This window comes from Balaenoptera physalus, assembly GCF_965194825.1.
Source record: "Balaenoptera physalus genome assembly, chromosome: 4".
Taxonomy (NCBI): Eukaryota; Metazoa; Chordata; class Mammalia; order Artiodactyla; family Balaenopteridae; genus Balaenoptera; species Balaenoptera physalus.
Window position 1 is genome coordinate 87,052,406 of NC_138891.1, and position 7,679 is coordinate 87,060,084.

The following is a 7,679-nucleotide window of genomic DNA, read 5'->3' on the forward strand; positions in this document are numbered from 1 at the left end:
GTGAGGAAGGTTCAATATCCACAAATCAATGTGATACACCTCATTAACAAATTGAAGAATAAAAACACACCTCATTAACAAATTGAAGAATAAAAACCATACAATCATCTCAACAGGTGCAGAAAAAGCTTTTGACAAAATTCAACATCCATTTATGATAAAAACTCAACAAAATGGGTTGAGGGAACATACCTCAACATAATAAAGGCCATATATGACAAGCCCAAAGCTAAGATCATACTCAACACTGAAAAGCTGAAAGTATTTCCTTTAAGGTCAGGAACAAGACAAGGATGCCTGCTCTTGCCAATTTTATTCAACAAAGCTTTAGAAGTTCTAGCCATAGCAATCAGACAAGAAAAAGAAATAAAAGGAATACAAATTAGAAAGGAAGAAGTAAAACTGTCACTGTTTGCAGACAACATAATACTCTACATTGGAAGTCCTAAAGATGCCACCAAAAAACTTCTAGAACTTATCAATAAATTCAGTAAAGTTTCAGGATACAAAATTAGTATACACAAATCTGTTGTTTTTCTATACTAACAAGAAACTATCAGAAAAAGAAATTAAGAAAACAGTCCCATTTACAATTGCATTAAAAGGAATAAATTACTTAGGAATAAATCTAACTAAAGAGGAAAAAACTTGTTCTTGGAAAACTATAAGTTACTGATGAAAGAAATTGAAGATGGCACAGATGAAACATATATTGTGTTTGTGAACTGGGAGAATTAATATTGTTAAAATGACCACGCTACCCAAGGCAACCCAGAGATTCAATGCAATCCCTATCAAAATACCAATGGCATTTTTCACAGAACTAGAACAAATAATTCTAAAATTTCTATGGAAACACAAAAGACCCTGAATAACCACAACAGTCTTGAGAAACAAGAACAAAGCTGGAGATATCACAATCCTTTATTTCAAACTATACCACAAAGCTGCAGTAGTCAAAACAATATGGAACTAGCACAGAAACAGACACATAGGTCAATGGAACAGAACACAGAGTCCAGAAATGAACCCACACTTACATGGGCAATTAATCTATGACAAAGGAGGCAAGAATATACAATGAAGAAGACAGCCTTTTCAATAAATGATGTTGGTACTTGTTCATGACTACTGCCAAGTTCAGGTTCTTTAAAAAAAATAATAAAGCAAGCAAGCTATATTGAGCCTCTGGCACAAATCAGACACTGAGCTAGGTTCTATCACCAGTGTTCTTTCCTAACAACTGTATGATATTGGCACTGTTTTATTTTGCAAATGGGAGAATGTGTCTCAAAGAAGTCAAGTAGCTTGTCTAAGTTAATAGAGCAGACTGGATGTGAACTCTAGCCTTCTGATGCTGACTCAGTGCATATTTAGGTGTTGGTAAAACATGAAACAAACGTAATGTGAATAATAAGTTTGTTTTATTAGGAGATATATAACTCAAATAAGTAGCTTTTTCAAGATTGTAGATACCATCTCTTCTGGAAGCCCCTGGTTAACTGCTCTGGGACAAGATCAACTAGAGAAGCAGAATATAAAATTATTACCACTCACATGCATAGGGCACATATAGGAGAAGTCTTGGCCTCTGGGAAGGAGGCCAACTGGTCTAGCAGAAGGAGGATCAGGAGGCTTATGACTGACTATGGGACTGGGCATATTTGTGGGTTACCCAGAAATGAGGGCAATATGTGAATCCAAATATACAGAAAGGCAGGTTTCCTCCTAGGAGAAGTTCAGCAAGAACAAGTCAGGGCCTCTGTACAGGAGGGACTTACATTTCAGGCAGGCCACTGAGGTGAGGCTCAGTAAAGAAAGACATAAACCCAGATTCAGTTAGAGCTGAATCTCTTAAATCAATTTATAAATAAAGTGATGATATGAATTGGTTTGCCAGAACAGTCCCAGTTTATAACTGCTGAGTCTTCAATTTGGACAATAAATGTGTATGATCTTTCTACTTGTAAGGCCCATGGTCATCTGGCTCCTCCTTACTACTTGAGTCACATCTCTTGCCCTTCCTCCATGATCCTCTGTGGCTTTAACCATATAGAATTATGTTTAAACCCTTGAACTTGTCCTGCTTTCTTTAATCTCTAGGCCATTTGGAGGAAGGAACTTGCTGTTCCTTCCTCCAAAATCTCTGACCCACCAATATCCACAGCCCTCTTCTTTGCTGGGTTCACTTCTACTTGTGTTTTACATCAGGGCTTAGCTATCACTTCCTCTAGGAAGTCTTTCCTGCCCCACTCCTCCTCCCCAAGTTCGGGTTAGCTGTCTTCCTACATGCTTCCATTTCTCCATCCCAGTGTTCATCACAGTTTACTGCAACTTCCTACTTACTGGACCCTAGCCTGTAATCTTCATGAGACAAGGGCCAGTATCTTATCCATAACTGTATCTCCAATAAGGACCAGAGTGCCTGGTTCATAGCAGGTGTTCCATAAATATTTTTGAGCTAAGGCTGAGAGACCCAGTTTTCAGAACTGGGGGGTCAAAGTCAGGGATAGATCAGAGGCCACAGTAATTTGGGCCAGGACTTGGGCTTAAATTTCTTCTTTGGGCCTGTCTCTTCTGGAGCAGGGCAAACCTGTGGATGGGGATTGAGGAACCTCATTTGTACGGCCATGGATGCTGGATCCACTAGGGCCTAGTCCCAGAAGGAAAAGACAGGGACACTCATCAATAACAATTTGGCACCAAACTGGGGAGACAAAACCTAAGATGCATTCCCTCCCCTGGATGCAATGGGGTCTAGCTGCAGCCCTGCTTTCCCTATGTGGGAGTGGGAATGGGATGGGAATGGAATATGCTGTAAGGGAGAAATCATGGATAAGGGGAAACTGGCACAGAACCTCCTTCTCTGGCATCTGGACCCAGTTCTCAAGCCTCAACCTCTTTTATCGCTTGCTGTTTTCCTCATCCCAACCTCTCCTACCCTTACACACCTAGTCCCTGCCCTTAACTCCTGTGCCCAAACCCTACCCCCAATATCAGCTTTCAACTTGGCAGTTATTAAGTGTAAGGTTTATCATCTTTATCATGATGTGGGTGCCAGGATGGATTTAAATGACAGCCTTTAGTGGGCCTCAGAATCTCCTCTAGAGCTGTACTTACTATCCCCGAGAGGGGACCCAGGACACACATCTCCCAAATCTATCAAACGTTGATCATACTTTGCCTACCAAACTTCCAAGTCCCTCAAGGACTCCTGCCTAGATGCTTACACCTTTTGGTACTAACAGGTATTGGGCTGTAGGCAATACAGCCCAAGTTAACATCGAGCCCAGATAACATGTTGATAGAGCTTGGTCTTCAAGAGAAAATATGGGCTTAACTCAAAAGACTGAATTGAGTAGTGACATTTCTGGTATTATCCAGGCTATAGACGGCTGTCTGACAGTAGGAGAATTTTCTGAACAAGGGAACCTTCCCGCTCCATTAGGTTGCATCGGCCCTGATGCAACCCTGGGCCCTGGGTCACCGCAGGCCTAGCCTTCCCGCAGTGGTTCTCCACCTTTTGTCCTGTGCTGACAACATCCATCCATCAGCACAGTGGCCCCCAGAGGCAGGGGCTCTTGCTTGGGGTTATGGAGTGAGAGATGCATGCTCTCCTAGGGTGTGCGAGTCAGAATCCCCTGGTGAAGCACTTTGAACCGCATTCCTCCAGGGTGATTCTGATACCCTCCCCCAAGGTTATGAGCCTACTATTTGATAATTACTACAGAATTTAGGGCTCTGGAGAGTAGAACAGCACAGACTTCTAAATCAGCCACATGGCTTAGAGCTGTTTCTCCACCCAACTTGGACAGAAGTCTCCCAGACAGATGATGTCAGTGCAACTGGAGAGGAGACTTGTTAAAACCTGTGCTCTCACTGGCTGAGAAAACTTCTCCCAGAACCCTCGGGGACTGATGGTGGGAATGTAGACTGGAGCAGTCATTCTGGAGAGCAGTTTGGCAGTACTTGGTGAAATTAAGTGCGCCTATGCCCTGTGACCCAGCTATCCCTCTCTGGAGTCTACACCCCAGAGAAACTCAGGCACAAGTCCATTAAGGGATGTATATGAGGGTGTTCTATGTACCACTGGGTGTGGGAATAATAATGATGATGATGATGATGATGACGATGATGTTGATGGCTCACACTTGCCGGATGCTTATGTGTGCTCAGTACTTTACATGTTCTCAGTACTCTACATGAAGTAGGCACTATTACTATCTCTGTTTTGGAAATGAGAACACAGGTATGGGGAGGTGGAGTAAATGGGCTAAGCTCACACAGTTGGTAAATGGAAATGATGACAGGCAGTCTGGCTCCTGAGTGTGCACTCCTAACCATTATGCTTTATGGTCTACCTCTGTGTCCATCATTGGGGAATGAATAGATAAATGTGGAATACTGTTAATCAAACACATGGGCAAGTCTTAAAAGCATAGAGCTGAGTGAAAAAGGAAAGAAAAAAAAGAATGAGTTCCATAGTCCACTGCCATATATACATATATATATACTTATATATTTACATACATATATATTTTAAACGTATACAATGATGATACAGCATCATGAAATTTCAAATGTATTAATATATGTACACATCCAAGTATGTATTAGTATCTGGGATGGGGGCAAGTAGAAGCCAGGGATGAAAAGGAAATGTATAAAAAAAGAAAAAATAAAACAAAAGCTAACAAAATGAGAGAAGGCCTTGCTCAGAATGGTGATGACTGGGGGCCATGAATTGAGGAGTGACTTAACTCTGCTCTCTTCTCCTGAGACTCATATCTCTCCCCAATAATTCCCTTCAAGAAACTAGATGCAAAGCTCCATCCCACTTCCGGGAGAATGAGAGCAGGCAAGTTCATTCTCATTCTCTTCCTCGGGGTTCCCCCACTCACCCCCGACCCTCTTACCCCTGGGAGCAGCAAAGCCCTGAAATAGATGTGCATTCTGCCCAGTGTTTGACTCCACCTTAAGAAGTAAGTTTACTTCCTCCCATTTTACAGATGAAAAGAGAGGCAGTTCAGAGAGCTAGTGACCTGTACTTGCTCTTGTGTGCTCACATTCATGTTCAGCAGAACTGGCACCTCACCCAGGTCAGTGTAGAGCTTCCATCCTATGCTTTACAACATACCCACGGACATGGTAATGGAAACCACCAGTTTCCTCTGTAGAAACAGCCAGTTTCCAAGAATCAAAGGGATTTCCATGGTTTTGTTTGATGAAGGCCTCAAAGCAATGACTATATGTTCAGGGACGATAATACAATTATTTTAATTAAATTTTTCCTAGTGTTACATAGGAATAGGGCATTATTGCAAACCTTTTGAGAAAATTATTTTGCATCTCATGTATCTCTGGCAGTGGCTGATCCTAACACTTTGCATTGTTAGGACCTGCTCACGCCTCCATGGCAGGCTTGTCTGCAAATGAGCATCTCTCAGTCCGTTATTCCTGGAGCATCTCAAAATGTGAATTCCAGCATTTCTAAATGAGGTAAATACACGCACAGCTCACATTATCGTGTATCATTGTTTCCTATACAGATGGAGAATTCATTCATAGTCAATGTTGTAATCAGAAAGACGTCAGAGAATGATTCAACAGGCCGTTATTTGGCAAATGTACAATGACTGTTAAGATGTAGTTACCTCATTCATCCTGTTTTCAGAGTCAGGTAGGCATGAGAATTCAGCTTCTTTCAACACCTTGACGGTTTTATTCTCACAACACTTATTTATAAGTTGCTCACTGTCTATCTGACACTGATAGAAGATACAGCTCTGATCAGAGGACAAACTGACAATGAAATTGACTGGACAAGTGTATGTGGGGATACACATACGGGACTGTGCAGCCCAAACTGTGGTTGCTAGTTAGAGTGGAGCGCTTCATAAATTATGTGAAGAGGCTGTATCAGGATCGTGCGCAAAGAGTGGGGAGGTTTAGAGAGGCAGAGAGGAGGAGGCAAGAAGGCTGAGTAGCAGACCCCAAGCTGTGAGTCAGGAATGAGGAGGAGGGGGAAGTGGGTGCAGAAGAGAAGAGGGTGAAGAGTGAGCCTGAGGAGGGTGTGCCTGAAGGGGAGTGGAGGGATAGCATAGGAGGTGAAGGTGGCCAGGCTTGGCTTCCTACTCTGAGACTTACAGAGGCGTGGCTGAAAGGAGGCCTCATATTGACTCCTATAGACTGTGGGTCTGAAAGCCTGCCCCCAGAGCATTCTGGCAGAGGCCGTTTTGGATGTGTGCTCTCAGCTCTCTTTAATCACTGAGGCAGAAAGGGGTCTTGCCATGCCGCAGAGCAAATTTCCCTGGGAGCAGCTATTGGGATGCTCAAATTCTGGCAGTGCATGGAAAGACGCCCTAAATGCTCAGAGCACTCTTCTCCCTGAGCCTTCTCACAAGCCATTCCTCTCACCTGGGTAGTCTTCCTGTTCCTCTCCTGCTCTCCAGACCTGTGCCGTCCAAAATGCTGGCCACAAGTCACCTGTGCACCTGAAATGGAGATATACTGTGAGTGTAAAATACACTCAGGATTTCAAAATCGGGTGTTAAAAAAATGTGAACTCGCTCATCAATAATTATTTTTATATTTATTGCATGTGAAAATGATAATATTTTGGATATATCTGTTTAAATAAAATATAACATTAAAATGAATGCACCTCTTTCTTCTTACTTTTTCGTATGTGGCTCCCATTGCATGTCTACTGGACAGCCCTGTCTGAAATTTCATGCATCCTTTGAGTGGTTATACAGGTTGGTGGCCAAGTTTCCAAGCTCTGGAGCCAGGCTGCAGAAGTCCAAATCCTGGATTCATATCTCGATACTTCACAGCAAGTGACTGGATTGAGGTAACTTAATCTCTCCATGCCTCAATTTTCTTCTAGCAACAGTCTCGGTCCCTGCCTCACCAGGATCTCCTATACCATGCTGCCTGAGCCCTTCTAGGAGGACACATGGCCCTGACTCTCTTTTAAGGTGTGTAAGCTGTTTCATTAATTCACAGAGTTTCTCAGAGTTGTGCCTGATTAACTCTTCATTGCCCACCTGATCTTTCTGTCAACCTGTCAACACCCAGATGGGGACGATGTGCCCCCTCCCAGAAAGGCTTCAGATTTCCAAGTCATCTGGTAAAGTTGCCTGCACACACAGGGCCATATCTCACAAGTGACGGTGATGCATTCCTCTTTCAGGGGTTACATAGGAGTGGGGGGCAGGTTCTGCTTAGTTTACAAGTAAACATTTTTTATTGATCTACACATTCAGAAAAATACAAAATTCATAGTCAAATCGATGAGGTTTTAAAAGTGAAATTTTTGTAACCTCCATAAAAATCAAGAAACAGAGCATGAAAAGTGATCCCAGGGCTTCCCCCACCCCCACTCCAGGGTCCCTCTCAGTTACCTCCTCTTCCCTAAAGATAACCACTGGCTTGCCATGGATCATCAGAGAGAGATTTTTTCCATTTCAGCTTCAGGTAAATGAAATTGTACTCTTGTGTTGGACTTTTTTCACTCAACATTATGTTTACAAGGTTCATCTATGTTGTTATGTTAGCAGTTGTCTGTTCATTACCATTGCTGAATAATATTCCATTTCTATAAATTTATCACAATTTGCTTATTCATTCCACTATTAATGGATATTCGGACTGTTTTCAGTTTGGGACTATTGTGA